This window comes from Hyla sarda, chromosome 12 (assembly GCF_029499605.1).
Source record: "Hyla sarda isolate aHylSar1 chromosome 12, aHylSar1.hap1, whole genome shotgun sequence".
Taxonomy (NCBI): Eukaryota; Metazoa; Chordata; class Amphibia; order Anura; family Hylidae; genus Hyla; species Hyla sarda.
This window is the reverse complement of record NC_079200.1, coordinates 44739809-44759151: the sequence shown is the minus strand read 5'-3', so window position 1 is coordinate 44759151 and position 19343 is coordinate 44739809. Positions and strand designations below refer to the sequence as shown.

Sequence of the window (19343 nt, the reverse complement as noted above, 5' to 3'; positions counted from 1 at the left end):
CATTAAAGGGGTACCATAGTGCTCTCTGCTGCCACCTCTGTCTATGTCAGGAACTGTACAGAGCAGGGGCAAATCCCCTAGCGAATCTCTCCTGCTCTGAGAGGACACAGGTGTCAGCAGAGAGCACTGTGATTAGACTGGAAAGAACTACACAACTTTTTCTGGTGCAAACAGCTGCTGAGAAGTACTGGAAGGATTAAGATTTTTAAATGGAAGTCATTTACAAATCTTTATGACTGTCTGGTACCAGTTGATTTGAAAACATTTTTTTTCCCTCCAGAGTACCGCTTTAAATGAAAAGGCAAACGTGATCACTGTGATTTTCATTCAGCTCGTGCATTGTATGTATGCACCAGGAAGTTCTGGATGCACAGTTAGGGTTGTGCTAAAGTCTATGCTACCTTCTGTAATTGCCAGTTAAATTCTTGTCACTACAGATGTTATACCGCTACATTACTTATGGTAGGACATAACTTGGCAGTCATGAAGCTTTGAATTATTTCGATTCCTGACACAAAGGTGTATCTTGCCCCTACAACACATTTGTAACAAGACCCCCTACCTACCATCTGCCATTGATAATGTCTTATGTGGCAAAGGATCCATGGGCCGCCTCAGGCCCACAGGTACCATTGCACCCCATATAGCAGTGTTGGATGTCCGGGCATGCTGGGAGTTAAAGTTTTGCAACATCTGGAGGGCCACAGTTTGAGACCACCTCTTTATAGCTATTTCTCCAGCCTTATTATACTGGTCCTCACAAGCAAAATTGCACACGCTACGTCTCCCATGCATAAAGGCATACACACAGCCAGATATACAGAAGACTGATGGGTCTAGTACAGTACCCATGGTGCCTCCTGTCAGCTCTTTTAGTGCACATTAAAGTACCTTGCACATAGGCACAGACAAAAGAACGCAGCAATGCCTGCTGTCACCCCCAGCCCCCTGCAGGCTACCAACCAGGGGTCTGTACTGATCAATACCGCCGCTCATCTCTTCCCTTCTATAACAAACAGACTGACAGGTAATTAGGAGGAATCAGACCACAAAGCCTCATGGAGAGGTGGATGAGGTGTCTGGTCTCACTACTATATGATATAACCAGAAGGTGGAATATGGGCTCCCCGCTGCGGGCATCGCTCTATAACATAATGCAGAGGATCCACAAAGATGTTATTTTTAAATGATGTTTAAAATAGTGTTCAAGCCTAATAGCTCTATACATAAAGTATTAATACGCTATGTCGTACACGTATGAAAATGGGAGCGTGTGAGTTGTGAACATTACGGAATAGGAAGGAGTCACAGTCTGTGTGTGTACCTCTCGGTGATAAAAAGAATATGAATAGTAAGTTTGAATATTTGCTTTAAAGGGGTACTCCGGCGCTTAGACAACTTATCCCCTGTCCAAAGGATAGGGGATAAGATGCCTGATCGCGGGGGTCCCGCCGCTGGGGACCCCCGTGATCTTGCACGCCGCACCCCATTAAAATCAGTCCCTGGAGCGTGTTCGCTCCGGGTCTGATTACTGTCGATCACGGGGCCGGAGCCTTGTGACGTCACGCTCCTACCCCCTCAATGCATTGAGGGGGCGGATCGTGACGTCACACGGGGTGGAGCCTTGACGTCACAACGCTCCGGCCCCATGATCGACAGTAATCAGACCCGGAGCGAACACACTTCGGGGACTGATTTTAATGGGGTGCGGCGTGCAAGATCACGGGGGTCCCCAGTGGCGGGACCCCCACGATCAGGCATCTTATCCCCTATCCTTTGGATAGGGGATAAGATGTCTAAGTGCCGGAGTACCCCTTTAAGAACATCCTGGCTTTCAATAAAAATACTGGCTGGAACATTCTGTGTAGTATTTCAGTCAGTATTAGTGATGAGCGGCATTGGCCATATTCGAATTTGCAATATTTCTCGATATATAGATGAATATTCATCCTATATTCGCGAATTTCGCATATTCGTTAAATTCGCATATTCGAGGAAGAAAACAGTGAGGGGGTGGGCAACTTTACTTTTGGTTGCTAGGGATGTGGTTGATAACCTCTGACAAGTGTATTTGCATCATTCTAATTGGCCCACAAGTGAAAAGAAGGAATATGCGCATATGCGGAAAAAAGTGGATATTCGTAATTTCGAATATATAGCGAATATATTCACAATATTCGCGAATTTGAGATATTCGTGATAAAAATTCGAAATATTAATATTCATGCCCAACACTAGTCAGTATTTGTAAGAGGAAGAGGTGGCCCAAATTTTCCATTACATTTTTTTAAAATACTTACCAAAATGCTACCATGTGTGTCTAGGGGTGCTCCACTGGAAAACATTTTTTTTAAATCAGCTGGTGCCAGAAAGTTAAACAGATTTGTAAATTACTTCTATTAAAAAATCTTAATCCTTCCAGTACTTATCAACTGCTGTATGTTCCAGAGGAAGTTCTTTTCTTTTTGAATTTCCTTTCTGTCTGACCACAGTGCTCTCTGCTGACACCTCTGTCCATGTTAGGAACTGTCCAGAGTGGGAGAAAATCCCTATAGCAAACCTCTCCTGCTCTGGACAGTTCCTCACACGGACAGAGGTGTCAGCAGAGAGCACTGTGGTTAGACAGAAAAGAACTTCCTCTGTAGCATACAGCAGCTGATAAGAACTGGAAGGATTAAGATTTTTTTTATAGAAATAATTTACAAATCTGTTTAACTTTCTGGCACCAGTTAATAAAAAAAAAAATTCTCCAGGGGAGTACCCCTTTAAAGGTAACCTGTCATCGTTTTCATGCTGCCTGAACCATGAGCCATCAGCATTTTCCCAGGTGGCTTTTCCCAGCCCCACCAGCCTTGATTGATAGATATAACTGTGTTTGGGTATAGTAAGAGATCTATCATTCAAGGCTGGCGGGCAGACAAAAACCACTGGGGATCACCCCAAGGACTAGTAATTCAAGCAGCATGAAAGGTTCCCTTTAAGGAACTTTTTCATGCGGCAATTATCGGCCCTGTTGAAAGACCCAACGTGAGCAATTACTTGTTTGTGAGCTGATGGCTGGAATCAGCAGCCCTAATAATCATTGTTGGTTGGCTGATCATCTCCCTGTATAAACAGGGGATGTGTGGCCAGCAATGATGGATATGAAGGGCCGCATGAATGATAAAGCGATCGTTTATGCAGCCGTGGCCGCAAAATCCTTCTGCTGGGAACAAGGCCCATTGAACAAACCCTGAACTGCTTGATCGGTGCTTGTATTGGGCATGGGTGTGCCCATATGAAAGAACCGTTAGTGTCTAGAAAAATATGATGACCATAGACATTTGACGAAGTCACTTACCTATATAGTACATTTCTATATACAGTGAAACCACTTTGAGAAGACCACCTAAAATTGCATTAAAGGAGATATCCATCCAAAAGGGGTAAAAAATGAAAACTTAAAGTGGTTCTCCACTGCCCTGCCTTCCGGGGCTCCGCTCGCAGCGTCTGGAAGTTTATTACTCCGAACGCTGTGTGTGGACTTCCGTGTTCGAGGCCGCCCCCTCGTGATGTCACGCCCACCCCCTCGTGGCGTCACGCCCGCCCCCCTCAACGAAAGTCTATGGGAAGGGGACGAGACCGCTGTCACGCCCCCTTCCCATAGACTTTCATTGAGGGGGCGGGCGTGAAGTCACGAGGGGGTGGGTGTGACGTCACGAGGGGGCGGCCTCGAACACGAAAGTCTGCACACAGCGTTCGGAGTAATAAACTTCCGGATGCTGCGAGCAGAGCTAAGGAAGGCAGGGCAGTGGAGAACCCCTTTAAATAAGTTATATGTACACTGCTCAAAAAAATAAAGGGAACACTATGATAACGCATCCTAGATCTGAATGAATGAACTAATTGTATGAAATACTTTCATCTTTACATAGCTGAATGTGCTGACAACAAAATCACACAAAAATTATCAATGGAAATCTAATTTAGCAACCCATGGAGGTCTGGATATGGAGTCACACTCAAAATCAAAGTGGAAAACTACACTACAGGCTGATCCAACTTTATGTAATGTCCTTAAAACAAGTCAAAATAAGGCTCAGTAGTGTGTGTGGCCTCCACGTGCCCATATGACCTCCCTACAATGCCTGGGCATGCTCCTTATGAGGTGGTGGACAGTCCTGGACAGTCTGTGGTGCAACGTGGCCTTGGTGGATGGAGCGAGACATGATGTCCCAGATGTGCTCAATCGGATTCAGGTCTGGGGAACGGGCGGGCCAGTCCACAGCATCAATGCCTTCCTCTTGCAGGAACTGCTGACACACTCCAGCCACATGAGGTCTAGCATTGTCTTGCATTAGGATGAACCCAGGGCCAACCGCACCAGCATATGGTCTCACAAGTAGTGTTGCTCGCGAATATTCGCAATTCGAATTTTATTCGCGAATATCGCATATTTGAGAATTCGCGAATATAGCGCTATATATTCGTAATTACGAATATTCATATATATTTTTTTTTTTCCACAGTACACATCACAGTGATCATCCCTCTCTGCTTCCAGCTTGTGTGGTGTAAAGAAGGCTCTAATACTACTGTGTGAGACCGGTGTGCGAATTTTCGCATATGCAAATTTTCGCATATGCAAATTTTTGCTTATACTAATTTTTGTATATGCAAATTTTCGTATATGTTAATTTTCGCACGCGCGAATATTCGCATATGCGAAAATAAAACGAGAATATTACGAATATGCGAATATTCGCAAATATGACGAATATTCGTCCATATATTCGCGAATTCAAATATGGCCTATGCCGCTCAACACTACTCACAAGGGGTCTGAGGATCTCATCTCAGTACCTAATGGCAGTCAGGCTACCTCTGACAAGCACATGGAGGGCTGTGCAGCCCCCAAAGAAATGCTACCCCACACCAATACTGACCCATTGCCAAACCGGTCATGTTGGAGGATGTTGCAGGCAGCAGAACGTTCTCCATGGTGTCTCCAGACTCTGTAATGTCTGTCACATGTTCTCACTGTGAACCTGCTTTCATCTGTGAAGAGCACAGGGCGTCAGTAGCGAATATGCTAATCTTGGTGTTCTCTGGCAAATGCCAAATGTCCTGCACAGTGTTGGGCTGTAAGCACAACCCCCACCTGTGGACGTCGGGCCCTCATACCACCCTCATGGAGTCTGTTTCTGACCGTTTGAGTGGACACATGCACACTTGTGGCCTGCTGGAGGTCATTTTTCAGGGCTCTGGTAGTGCTCCTCCTTGCACAAAGGTGGAGGTAGCGGTCCTGCTGCTGGGTTGTTGCCCTCATATGGCCTCATTCATGTCTCCTGATGTACTGGCCTGTCTCCTGGTAGCGCCTCCATGCTCTGAACACTACGCTGACTGACACAGCAAACCTGTGGTCACCACCTGCAGAACCACTCCTTTATTGGGGGGGTCTTTCTAATTGCCTATAATTTCCACCTGTTGTCTGTTCCATTTACACAACAGCTTGTGAAATTGATTGTCAATCAGTGTTCTTCCTGAGTGGACAGTGTGATTTCACAGAAGTGTCATTGACTTGGAGCTACATTGTGATGTTTAAGTGTTCCCTTTATTTTTTTTTTGAGCAGTGTATATGCTCACCATGACTTCACTAGGCATCCCAGCTGATTTTCTTTTTTTTTTTTTCTTTCAAAATCAGGCCCTTAGAAACAGCCTTTGAAAATCCAGCTGAGTGTGGCAAAAAACTACACAAACCATGAGCCCCCCCACTTGTTTCCTGAATAAGCTGCAGGGAGGGGCTGCCTTCAGAGAGTGAGCAGTCCATATGTTCCTCAGCCAATCAGAGAAGATCACACATGTACATCAACTGTAGACGCATCAAGTGTGATAAGAACTACTGGACTTCCTGCCTGGAGGAAAAGCTGAGCGAAACAGGGTATGTACTCGCAAATATTACACTGCAAAGTTATATAATTTTAACATGTGCATCTATATAAAGGTGATTTCATTTGGCTGGAGTTCTCCTTTAAAAAGTGCCCTTCTATGAGGGGTGGGATTCTCAAAGAAGATGGGCAGTTACATAATGTAGGACGGAGCTAAAAGTCTGCCACAGGATGTCAGGTCTGGTTAACAGATGGTCTATTTGAGAGGTTTTGCCATAGGATATACCTATATACTCTGACAACAAACAGTGTACTGTAAGTGTATTCCTTAGCATAAAATCTGTTTATATAGCATGCTATAAAATAATTAAATAAGTTCTGGGGGCTGTAGATAAAACCTGGTTACTAATACATAACTTTTCTGCTACCAGAAAACATCCACTATTAAAAGATATAATGCACAACTCTTAATATCATCAGGGACTATTACTGTATGTTCTCTCAAAGGTGACCATGTGATGTCCCAGTACGGGATGATGTGGCCCCGTACTGTCTTTCTGCCCTGTCAGGCAGAGTCCCTGCATGTCCCTAGGGCTCCCCTGCTGCATACCCCCATTATTTATATAGGTTTGCCTCATTGAATGTACTGTTGCTTTAATGTTTGTACCACATGATTGTTACCCAGAGGGCTCCAGTGACCAGGTGATCCCCCAAGTGACCTATGGGCTCCTTGCACAGCCCCCCTATATAACCAGGGGAGGTGCTGCAATCTCTCTTTCCTGCTGAAGTCCAGTGCAGTCATCTCAGTGTCTGTGTCCAGAGCATTGGAGGCCTCAAGCCTAAAGTCCTGTAAGTCAAGTCATCTTATTGTCACCTTCTCTGTCAAGTCAAGTCCATCTGTAGTCAACATGGCCTGCACTAAAGTCAGTCTAACTACTGCAAATCCCAGCAAGCCTGCAAGGTCCCCCTGTGTCACTGGTCACCTTGATGGGATATTTGGCTGTACTGCAAAGACTACAGTCATGGCTGTAAATGTTGGCACCCCTGAAATTTTTCTGGAAAATGAAGTATTTCTCACAGAAAAGGATTGCAGTAACACATGTTTTGCAATACACATGTTTATTCCCTTTGTGTGTATTAGATCTAAACCAAAAAAGGGAGGGGAAAAAAAACAAATTGGACATAATGTCACAAAAATTGGCTGGACAAAATTATTGGCACCCTTTCAAAATTGTGGAAAAATAAGATTGTTTCAAGCATGGGATGCTCCTTCAAACTCACCTGAAGCAAGTAACAGGTGTGGGCAATATAAAAAAATCACACCTGAAAGCAGATAAAAAGGAGAGAAGTTCACTTATTCTTTGCATTGTGTGACTGTGTGTGCCACAGTAAGCATGGACAACAGAAAGAGGAGAAGAGAACTGTCTGAGGACTTAAGAACCAAGATTGTGGAAAAAAAATAAACAATCTCAAGGTTACAAGTCCATCTCCAGAGATCTAGATTTGTCTTTGTCCACAATGCGCAACATTATCAAGAAGTTTGTGTTACGCCGAGCGCTCCGGGTTCCCGCTCCTCCCCGGAGCGCTCGCTTCTCCCCCTCCGCTGCAGCGCTCCGGTCACGTCCTCTGACCCGGGGCGCTGCGATCCTGCTGTCAGCCGGGATGCGATTCGCGATGCGGGTAGCGCCCGCTCGCGATGCGCACCCCGGCTCCCCTACCTGACTCGCTCCCCGTCTGTTCTGTCCCGGCGCGCGCGGCCCCGCTCCCTAGGGCGCGCGCGCGCCGGGTCTCTGCGATTTAAAGGGCCACTGCGCCGCTGATTGGCGCAGTGGTTCCAATTAGGGTTATCACCTGTGCACTTCCCTATATTACCTCACTTCCCTTGCACTCCCTTGCCGGATCTTGTTGCCTTAGTGCCAGTGAAAGCGTTCCTTGTGTGTCCCTTGCCAGTGTTTCCAGACCTTCTGCCGTTGCCCCTGACTACGATCCTTGCTGCCTGCCCCGACCTTCTGCTACGTCCGACCTTGCTTCTGCCTACTCCCTTGTACCGCGCCTATCTTCAGCAGCCAGAGAGGTGAGCCGTTGCTAGTGGATACGACCTGGTCACTACCGCCGCAGCAAGACCATCCCGCTTTGCGGCGGGCTCTGGTGAAAACCAGTAGTGGCTTAGAACCGGTCCACTAGCACGGTCCACGCCAATCCCTCTCTGGCACAGAGGGTCCACTACCTGCCAGCCGGCATCGTGACAGTAGATCCGGCCATGGATCCCGCTGAAGTTCCTCTGCCAGTTGTCGCTGACCTCACCACGGTGGTCGCCCAGCAGTCACAACAGATTGCGCAACAAGGCCAACAGCTGTCTCAACTGACCATTATGCTACAACAGTTGCTACCACAGCTTCAGCAGTCATCTCCTCCGCCAGCTCCTGCACCTCCTCCGCAGCGAGTGGCCGCTCCTGGGATACGCTTATCCTTGCCGGATAAATTTGATGGGGACTCTAAGTTTTGCCGTGGCTTCCTTTCCCAATGTTCCCTGCATCTGGAGATGATGTCGGACCTGTTTCCCACTGAAAGGTCTAAGGTGGCTTTCGTAGTCAGTCTTCTGTCCGGAAAAGCCCTGTCATGGGCCACACCGCTCTGGGACCGCAATGACCCCGTCACTGCCTCTGTACACTCCTTCTTCTCGGAAATCCGAAGTGTCTTTGAGGAACCTGCCCGAGCCTCTTCTGCTGAGACTGCCCTCTTGAACCTGGTCCAGGGTAATTCTTCCGTTGGCGAGTATGCCGTACAATTCCGTACACTTGCTTCAGAATTGTCCTGGAATAATGAGGCCCTCTGCGCGACCTTCAAAAAAGGCCTATCCAGCAACATTAAAGATGTTCTGGCCGCACGAGAAATTCCTGCTAATCTACATGAACTTATTCACCTAGCCACTCGCATTGACATGCGTTTTTCTGAAAGGCGTCAGGAACTCCGTCAAGATATGGACTCTGTTCGCACGAGGCGTTTCGTCTCCTCGGCTCCTCTCTCCTCTGGTACCCTGCAATCTGTTCCTGTGCCTCCCGCCGTGGAGGCTATGCAGGTCGACCGGTCTCGCCTGACACCTCAAGAGAGGACACGACGCCGTATGGAGAACCTCTGCCTGTACTGTGCTAGTACCGAACACTTCCTGAGGGATTGTCCTATCCGTCCTCCCCGCCTGGAAAGACGTACGCTGACTCCGCACAAAGGTGAGACAGTCCTTGATGTCTACTCTGCTTCTCCACGTCTTACTGTGCCTGTGCGGATGTCTGCCTCTGCCTTCTCCTTCTCTACAGTGGCCTTCTTGGACTCTGGATCTGCAGGAAATTTTATTTTGGCCTCTCTCGTCAACAGGTTCAACATCCCAGTGACCAGTCTCGCCAGACCCCTCTACATCAATTGTGTAAATAATGAAAGATTGGACTGTGCCATACGTTTCCGCACGGAGCCCCTTCTTATGAGTATCGGATCTCATCATGAGAGGATTGAACTTTTGGTCCTCCCCAATTGCACCTCGGAGATTCTCCTTGGACTTCCCTGGCTTCAACTTCATTCCCCAACCCTGGATTGGTCCACTGGGGAGATCAAGAGTTGGGGGTCCTCTTGTTCCAAGAACTGTCTAAAACCGGTTCCCAGTAACCCTTGCCGTAACTCTGTGGTTCCTCCAGTAACCGGTCTCCCTAAGGCCTATATGGACTTCGCGGATGTTTTCTGCAAAAAACAAGCTGAGACTCTACCTCCTCACAGGCCTTATGATTGCCCTATCGACCTCCTCCCGGGTACTACTCCACCCCGGGGCAGAATTTATCCTCTCTCTGCCCCAGAGACTCTTGCCATGTCCGAATACGTCCAGGAGAATCTAAAAAAGGGCTTTATCCGTAAATCCTCCTCTCCTGCTGGAGCCGGATTTTTCTTTGTGTCCAAAAAAGATGGCTCCCTACGTCCTTGCATTGACTACCGCGGTCTTAATAAAATCACGGTTAAGAACCGCTACCCCTTACCCCTCATCTCTGAACTCTTTGATCGCCTCCAAGGTGCCCACATCTTCACTAAATTGGACTTAAGAGGCGCCTATAACCTCATCCGCATCAGAGAGGGGGACGAGTGGAAAACGGCATTTAACACCAGAGATGGACACTTTGAGTATCTGGTCATGCCCTTTGGACTGTGCAATGCCCCTGCCGTCTTCCAAGACTTTGTCAATGAAATTTTTCGTGATCTGTTATACTCCTGTGTTGTGGTATATCTGGACGATATCCTAATTTTTTCTGCCAATCTAGAAGAACACCGCCAGCATGTCCGTATGGTTCTTCAGAGACTTCGTGACAACCAACTCTATGCCAAAATTGAGAAATGTCTGTTTGAATGCCAATCTCTTCCTTTTCTAGGATATTTGGTCTCTGGCCAGGGACTACAGATGGATCCAGACAAACTCTCTGCCGTCTTAAATTGGCCACGCCCCTCCGGACTCCGTGCTATCCAACGCTTTTTGGGGTTCGCCAATTATTACAGGCAATTTATTCCACATTTTTCTACCATTGTGGCTCCTATCGTGGCTTTAACCAAGAAAAATGCTGATCCCAAGTCTTGGCCTCCTCAAGCAGAGGACTCCTTTAAACGACTCAAGTCTGCCTTTTCTTCGGCTCCCGTGCTCTCCAGACCTGACCCTTCCAAACCCTTCCTATTGGAGGTTGATGCCTCCTCAGTAGGAGCTGGAGCTGTTCTTCTACAAAAAAATTCTTCCGGGCATGCTGTCACTTGTGGTTTTTTCTCTAGGACCTTCTCTCCAGCGGAGAGGAACTACTCCATCGGGGATCGTGAGCTTCTTGCCATTAAATTAGCACTTGAGGAATGGAGGCATCTGCTGGAGGGATCAAGATTTCCTGTTTTTATCTACACCGACCACAAGAACCTCTCCTACCTCCAGTCGGCCCAACGGCTGAATCCTCGCCAGGCCCGGTGGTCTCTGTTCTTTGCCCGATTTAATTTTGAGATTCACTTTCGTCCTGCCGATAAGAACATTAGGGCCGATGCTCTCTCTCGTTCCTCGGATGCCTCAGAAGTTGATCTCCCTCCGCAACACATCATTCCACCTGACTGCCTGATCTCCACTTCTCCTGCCTCCATCAGGCAGACTCCTCCAGGAAAGACCTTTGTTTCTCCACGCCAACGCCTCGGAATCCTCAAATGGGGTCACTCCTCCCATCTCGCAGGTCATGCGGGCATCAAGAAATCTGTGCAACTCATCTCCCGCTTCTATTGGTGGCCGACTCTGGAGACGGATGTTGGGGACTTTGTGCGAGCCTGCACTATCTGTGCCCGGGATAAGACTCCTCGCCAGAAGCCCGCTGGTTTTCTTCATCCTCTGCCTGTCCCCGAACAGCCTTGGTCTCTGATTGGTATGGATTTTATTACTGATTTACCCCCTTCCCGTGGCAACACCGTTATTTGGGTGGTCGTTGATCGATTCTCCAAAATGGCACATTTCATCCCTCTTCCTGGTCTTCCTTCTGCGCCTCAGTTGGCTAAACAATTTTTTGTACACATTTTTCGTCTTCACGGGTTGCCTACGCAGATTGTCTCGGATAGAGGGGTCCAATTCGTGTCTAAATTCTGGAGAGCTCTCTGTAAACAACTCAAGATTAAATTAAATTTTTCCTCTGCATATCATCCCCAGTCCAATGGACAAGTAGAAAGAATTAACCAGATCCTGGGTGATTATTTGCGACATTTTGTTTCCTCCCGCCAGGATGACTGGGCAGATCTCCTTCCATGGGCCGAATTCTCGTATAACTTCAGGGTCTCTGAATCTTCCTCCAAATCCCCATTTTTCGTGGTGTACGGCCGTCACCCTCTTCCCCCCCTCCCTACCCCCTTGCCCTCTGGTCTGCCCGCTGTGGATGAAATTTCTCGTGACCTTTCCATTATATGGAGAGAGACCCAAAATTCTCTCTTACAGGCTTCTTCACGCATGAAGAGATTCGCGGATAAGAAAAGAAGAGCTCCCCCCGTTTTTTCCCCTGGAGACAAGGTATGGCTCTCCGCTAAATATGTCCGCTTCCGTGTCCCTAGCTACAAGTTGGGACCACGCTATCTTGGTCCTTTCAAAATTTTGTGTCAAATTAATCCTGTCTCTTATAAACTTCTTCTTCCTCCTTCTCTTCGTATCCCTAATGCCTTTCACGTCTCTCTTCTCAAACCACTCATCCTCAACCGTTTTTCTCCCAAATCTGTTCCTCCCACTCCTGTTTCCGGCTCCTCGGACGTCTTCTCGGTCAAGGAGATTTTGGCTGCCAAAAAGGTCAGAGGGAAAAATTTTTTTTTAGTAGACTGGGAGGGTTGTGGTCCTGAAGAGAGATCCTGGGAACCTGAGGACAACATCCTTGACAAAAGTCTGCTCCTCAGGTTCTCAGGCTCCAAGAAGAGGGGGAGACCCAAGGGGGGGGGTACTGTTACGCCGAGCGCTCCGGGTTCCCGCTCCTCCCCGGAGCGCTCGCTTCTCCCCCTCCGCTGCAGCGCTCCGGTCACGTCCTCTGACCCGGGGCGCTGCGATCCTGCTGTCAGCCGGGATGCGATTCGCGATGCGGGTAGCGCCCGCTCGCGATGCGCACCCCGGCTCCCCTACCTGACTCGCTCCCCGTCTGTTCTGTCCCGGCGCGCGCGGCCCCGCTCCCTAGGGCGCGCGCGCGCCGGGTCTCTGCGATTTAAAGGGCCACTGCGCCGCTGATTGGCGCAGTGGTTCCAATTAGGGTTATCACCTGTGCACTTCCCTATATTACCTCACTTCCCTTGCACTCCCTTGCCGGATCTTGTTGCCTTAGTGCCAGTGAAAGCGTTCCTTGTGTGTCCCTTGCCAGTGTTTCCAGACCTTCTGCCGTTGCCCCTGACTACGATCCTTGCTGCCTGCCCCGACCTTCTGCTACGTCCGACCTTGCTTCTGCCTACTCCCTTGTACCGCGCCTATCTTCAGCAGCCAGAGAGGTGAGCCGTTGCTAGTGGATACGACCTGGTCACTACCGCCGCAGCAAGACCATCCCGCTTTGCGGCGGGCTCTGGTGAAAACCAGTAGTGGCTTAGAACCGGTCCACTAGCACGGTCCACGCCAATCCCTCTCTGGCACAGAGGGTCCACTACCTGCCAGCCGGCATCGTGACAGTTTGCAACCCATGGCACTGTAGCTAATCTCCCTGGGCGTGGGCGGAAGAGGAAAATTGATGAAGGGTGTCAACGCAGGATAGTCCGGATGGTGGATAAGCAGCCCCAAACAAGTTCCAAAGATATTCAAGCTGTCCTGCAGGCTCAGGGAGCATCAGTGTCAGCGCGAACTATGCATTGACGTTTAAATTAAATGAAACGCTATGGCAGGAGACCCAGGAGGACCCCACTGCTGACACAGAGACATAAAAAAGCAAGACTACATTTTGCCAACATGAACTTGAGTAAGCCAAAATCTTTCTGGGAAAACGTCTTGTGGACAGATGAGACCAAGATAGAGCTTTTTGGTAAAGCACATCATTCTAATGTTTACCGAAAACAGAATGAGGCCTACAAAGAAAAGAACACAGTACCTACAGTGAAATATGGTGGAGGTTCAATGATTTTTTGGGGTGGTTTTGGTGCCTTGAATGTATACAAGGCTTTATGACCAACAACAGATTTTGGGTTGTACTGTACAGCCCAGTGTCAGAAAGCTGGGTTTGCATCTGAGATCTTGGGTCTTCCAACAGGACAATGACCCTAAACATATGTCAATAAGCACCCAGAAATGGATGGCTACAAAGCGCTAGAGAGTTCTGAAGTGGCCAGCAATGAGTCCAGATCTAAATCCCATTGAACACCTGTGGAGAGATCTTAAAATTGCTGTTGGGAAAATGCCCTTCCAATAAGAGAGACCTGGAGCAGTTTGCAAAGAAAGAGTGGTCCAACATTCCGGCTGAGAGGTGTAAGAAGCTTATTGATGGTTATAGGAAGCGAAAGGGTGTGCAACCAAATATTAAGTTAAGGGTGCCAATAATTTTGTCCAGACCATTTTTGGAGTTTGGTGTGACATTATGTCCAATTTGCTTTTTTTCCTCCCGTTTTTTGTTTAGTTCCAATACACACAAAGGGAATAAACACTGTGTATAGCAAAACATGTGTTACTGCAATCCTTTTCTATGAGAAATACTTCATTTACTTGAAAAATTTCAGGGGTGCCAACATTTACGGCCATGACTGTATATCACCTTGTTAGGATTCGGCAGGCTGGAGGTGGATCCTCTGTGTCAGAGAGGGATTGGCGTGGACCGTACCGGTGGACCGGTTCTAAGTTGCTACTGGTATTCACCAGAGCCCGCGGCAAAGCGAGATGGTCTTGCTGCGGCGGTAGCAACCAGGTCGTGTCCACCGGTAACGGCTCAACCTCACTGACTGCTGAGACTGGCGTGGTACAGAAGGACAAGGCAAGAGCAAGGTCGGATGTAGCAGAAGGTCAGGGCAGGCAGCAAGGATCGTAGTCAGGGGCAACAGCAGGAGGTCTGGTACACAGGCTTGGGACATACACAAAACGCTTTCACTGGCACAAGGCAACAAGATCTGGCAAGGACAGGAAGGGGAAGTGGGGTTTTATGGGCATGGAGCAGATGTGAGCTAATACACTGATTGGGCCAGGCACCAATTAGTGGTGCACTGGCCCTTTAAATCTTAGAGAGCTGGCGCGCGCGCCCTAGAGAGCGGAGCCGCGCGCGCCAGGACGTGGCAGCCGGGGAAGGGGACAGGTGAGTAGATTGGGATGCGACCCGCGAGCGGGCGCGTCCCGCTATGCGGATCGCATCCCCGCCGGCAGTGTCAGTGCAGCGCTCCCGGTCAGCGGGTCTGACCGGGGCGCTGCAGAGAGGAGAATGCCGCGAGTGCTCCGGGGAGGAGCAGGGACCCGGAGCGCTCGGCGTAACACACCTGTCTTGCCTCAGTAAAGCTGCCGTTATCCTTAATCTGACATTGGTGTTTTCATTGCCCCTGCCTAACTTAGGATCAGCGGTATTACCTTCAGGTGGTTAAGGCTAAACCACACCCTGGCATCACAACAAGAAGGGGTTAATACCATCTGCCCCTTGGGCCATAACATCTACCCTGCATCTACCCTGCACTCACCAATCTACAGATCTTCCACATTTCTATTGCCTTAGCAACTGACAGATCATTGAGACATTGAGATTAACCATTAGTGGCCCCATGACGCCCAATTATATTTAGGGCTCCCTGCTCATTGTGATTTAACATTACTGCCCTCATAACATTCCTATTCATTGTTCCCATACCATATCAACTCCCATTCAGTGCCCCCATTACATTGTGATTTACTTTCAATGCCCCCATCACATTGTGATTTACCACTAGTGGCCAACATTCAATGTTCTTAATACAAGTCTATTCAGACTTAGTGATTTCACTTGATTTCCCCTGTATATTCCCATTCAGTGTTCCCATAATATGTCCATTCTAGTGACCTTAGTACACTTACTACCCCCATTACTTTGTTATACCCAGCCTGAACCTTCATAACATTGTCAACCATAGCGAGTCCGCCCATAATAGGCCAACAACAAAGACCCCAGCCAATGTTTCGTCAGAGATATTTCCCCAGTAAAGAGGCTAGTCATAAAGCCCCCTTGTCAATGCAGCCGAAGATGCCCTGTTGATGATCAAGGTTTGGTCTGAGACAGCCTGGGAGTATGAGAAGATCTGACATCCACCCTCTGTTTGCTTAGTCTGTCTCCTTCCCATACTTTATACTGCAGCTCTGCCTGTTCATATTGGCTCCTGTATGTACGCACAAGCTCACTAGGCATTCAGTGCATTAAAACAAGAATACAATCCTTGTTCATTACCAGGTACTAAACCTACGTACAGAGGGATCATATAGATTTGTGTCAATGGGACGTCTGCGGTCTATGTCACTGTCACATTAAACCTGAGCTGCTTGTGAATTTATCAGTTCATGATCTCAGGGGTTAATTGCGTGCCATTACTCTCTGCTATCACCTATGTTTACATGCTGTACTCCTCACTGCATCCTACAGACTGTCTTCTCCCATCAGATAACATGAAGCTCCTATAATTAGCAGCCAGCAAATGAAACAGATAAAAATCCCTTCTCTGTAAAACATACACCCACAGACATCGCGCAGCTTACAATGACTAGATATTCAGGACCAACAGTCGAAATAGAACTTAAACATACAGCTATGATCATTACTGGATATTAGAGAATCTCTTATATATGAGCCCCCTAATATACCGCATAGGAAGTTCTTATAAAGAAGGTCTCTTGCTCTGAAGGATCTGTCCTGCATTACACAGACAATTAGAGAAGAGCGAACTTCCAGTAATTCGATTCATCGCGAACTTCTCGGCTCGGCAGTTGCTGACTTTATTTAGCCTGCATAAATGAGTTCAGCTTTCAGGTGCTCCGGTGGCTGGAGACTCTCCTAGGACTGTATCCACCTTTTACGGCCCACCGGAGCACTGGAAAGCTGAACTCATTTATGCAGGATAAAGTCAGTAACCGCCGAGCCGAGAAGTTTGTGACAAATCCAATTACTGTAAGTTCGCTCATCTCAACAGACAATCCATTATTATACTGGAAAAACTACTGCAAAAATAACTAAGCAGAGGGACCAACCTCTGGGACTCCCCACTTTTTTAAAAATGTTTAAAGACATGCTAAAAGTTTTGATTAGTGGAGGTCTGAGAGTTCAGACCCACACCTATCACCAGAACTAAGCATTCTGTTGATCAGGGGAGGCCTGAACACCCACCCCCCTAACCCATCAAAATTTATAACATGTCTCTTTAATATGTCAAGCGTTTCTTTAAGTGACAGGAACACTTCATGTAATAAAATCTATTAGATGCCCCATAGGAAACATATGATAGGTGCTATTGCACTACTTAATGGTGCTCGGAATCCTAGTCCAGTGAGGGGGTTTAAACCATCTGCCTTTTGCAGATTATGCTGCCAAATGACAGAGGTTTAAACTGAAGATCCATGATCCCAAAGATCTTTAACATAACATCCCAAATATTACAAATAATTTAAAGGACAACTGCAGCCATAACAACATATCCCATATCCACAGGATAGGGGACAAGTGTTTAATCGCAGGGAGTCTGACCGCTGGGACCCCCACGATCTCCCAAAGGGGCCCTGGCATTGTTGCTCTGTGCGAGCGGCTAATGCGCGTAGCCTCGACCTCAGTGAGGTTGACGGTACACCCCCTCCACAGACAAGGAAATATTCTGTACAGCTCACCTCCACCAGTTTCTGTGCGCGGGTCCACACACGGCCAAGTGCTGATATTCAATGCAGAAGAACAAACGATGATCCGGCACCAGATATATGATTTGCAGCTTTATTTTCTCCGTATCAAAAATGAACAAACATCACACAATAAAACCGACTCCCTCCACAGTCTTACGTGTTTCAAGCGCATGCACGCTCTTCCTCAGTGAGGAAGAGCGTGCATTCGCTTGAAACGCGTATGACTGTGGAGGGAGTCTGTTTTACTGTGTGATGTTTGTTCATTTTTGATACTGAGAAAATAAAGCTGCAAATCATATATCTGGTGCCGGATCATCGTTTGTTCTTCTACACCCCCTCCACACCTTCTCCTCATACAGCTCTATGGGAAAGCTGCCTCCCTGCCTCTCCCATAGAACTACATGGAAGAGGCGTGTCGGCCACGGCAGAGCCGGGGCCCCGTGCAGGAGATCGTGGGGGGGTCCCACCGGTTGGACCCCCCGCGATCAGACACTTATCCCCATCCTTCGGATAGGGGATAAGTTGCTAGGGCTGCATATGTCCTTTAAGTGTTCTGCTCATATCGGGATGAGGAACTTTTTGGACCCCTCAAGTTAAATATACACATATTTATTTATATTTATATATATATATATATATATATATATATATATATATAAATAAAATAAAAAAAAAAATATATATATATATATATATGTTGTAAGTCACATGGCCTCCAGGGGGCATGGCTATGCTGCAGTGGGTGGATAGCAGGGTTGAAGGGATTTACTTAAGTAATGCTATCCCTCACCAACTGCCGCAGTACACGCCCAGGAGACCATGCGACTTATGACCTATTGGGGGAGATTTATCAAAACTTGTGTAGAGAAAGAGTGGTGCAGTTGCCCATAGCAACCATCAGATTGATTTTCATTTTAAAGAGGCCTGTCAAAAATGAAAGAAGCGATCTGATTGGTTGCTAAAGGAAACTGCACCACTCTTCCTCTACACGGCATTTGATAAATCTCCCCCATTGTCTCTGGCCGCATGTAACACTGGGAAAGGTCAGAGACAGCAGTAAAATGAAAAGACTTACAGCACTTCCGAGTGCGGGTCCTGTGCATAAATGGGACAATGAGGTGCACAGAGGTAATAGAAGCTTTTACACAGTATTACACCTTCGCATCATGGACTCAAAGGCTGAAGAAAAACTATCCTGAAATACCCCTTTAATTCTACATGCTTAAGAATAAGATAAAACTTGTAGATATTAGTTTCTCTGGTTGTAATGCAAGTTGGCCTCTGAACAGAAGAGGGCAGTGTTTGAGAGGTAATAAACAGTATTGGAATACATTGATCTTTAAGCACTTTCTCTCTAAAATAGCATTAGGGTAGGATCTCATGTAATACCAGCCTTTTCTATACATTTGATCAGAAGTGAGATTGTTTTTTCTGCCTCCATAATTTGTCAGACTCTATGTGGAATCAGGCTGGATTTAAGTGTATTTTAGATTTTTTTTCTTTTTTTTAATGTGCTTACATTTGCTGTTTTGTCAAAGATGTCATTAAATTCAATGTTCTGCAGAAAGAACTTCTCATAAATATAGAAATAATCATAGTAAGAATGTTACAAAAAACATCCAAAAATAGCGTATTCTTCAGCACTCTTATTGCAGGTACGTGTGAGATGCCTCGAGGCCAATATTTCATTTACCAACAAGTCCACTGATGCTATGGGGTGAGTTTATCATGGCTCAGGCTAGATTTAACTATTAAAAAATATTAGGAGCTTTCTCGGCAGGGCTTATGGTGGAGGTGGTGTGGTTTTGTGTAATGTGGGCATGATCTCCCCCACACACTGAATTTACTATGATTGTCACCTCCTAGCTAGGGGCAGCCTCACATGTTTAGGACATCAAGAGACGTGCCTCTTCATAAATCTAGTGCACTCCTGCACTGGCGGGGGTCACTTTAGACTGGCAATTGAAATGCGAGTCTTGGTAAATCTTCCCCCCACTAAGTGTCTCAATGAGTGACAAATGTTACTGTCTCTTTCCTATTAGACATATGCAGTGTCCTGGTGCAGAATCCTGGCTGCTTAAATCTACAGATGGCAGGTGGCAGAGGAGTTTATATCTGAGGAGTGTCAGGGTCATGAGCTAAATATGCATAGTTTCCTA

At 47.3% G+C, this 19343-nt stretch overlaps 1 protein-coding gene and 1 long non-coding RNA gene across 3 annotated transcripts in view; one reads left to right on the top strand and one right to left on the bottom strand.

Moving 5' to 3' along the window:
- Positions 1-19343, bottom strand: part of WNT3 (Wnt family member 3) — a 455111-nt gene that overhangs the window by 207278 nt on the left and 228490 nt on the right. The gene's annotated exons all lie outside the window — the stretch shown is intronic.
- Positions 1-19343, top strand: part of LOC130296788 (uncharacterized) — a 71502-nt gene that overhangs the window by 905 nt on the left and 51254 nt on the right. For both annotated transcript variants that reach the window (XR_008849287.1, XR_008849288.1), the window contains exon 2: positions 5684-5920. This is a non-coding gene — a long non-coding RNA (uncharacterized LOC130296788). The remainder of the gene's footprint in view (positions 1-5683; positions 5921-19343) is intronic.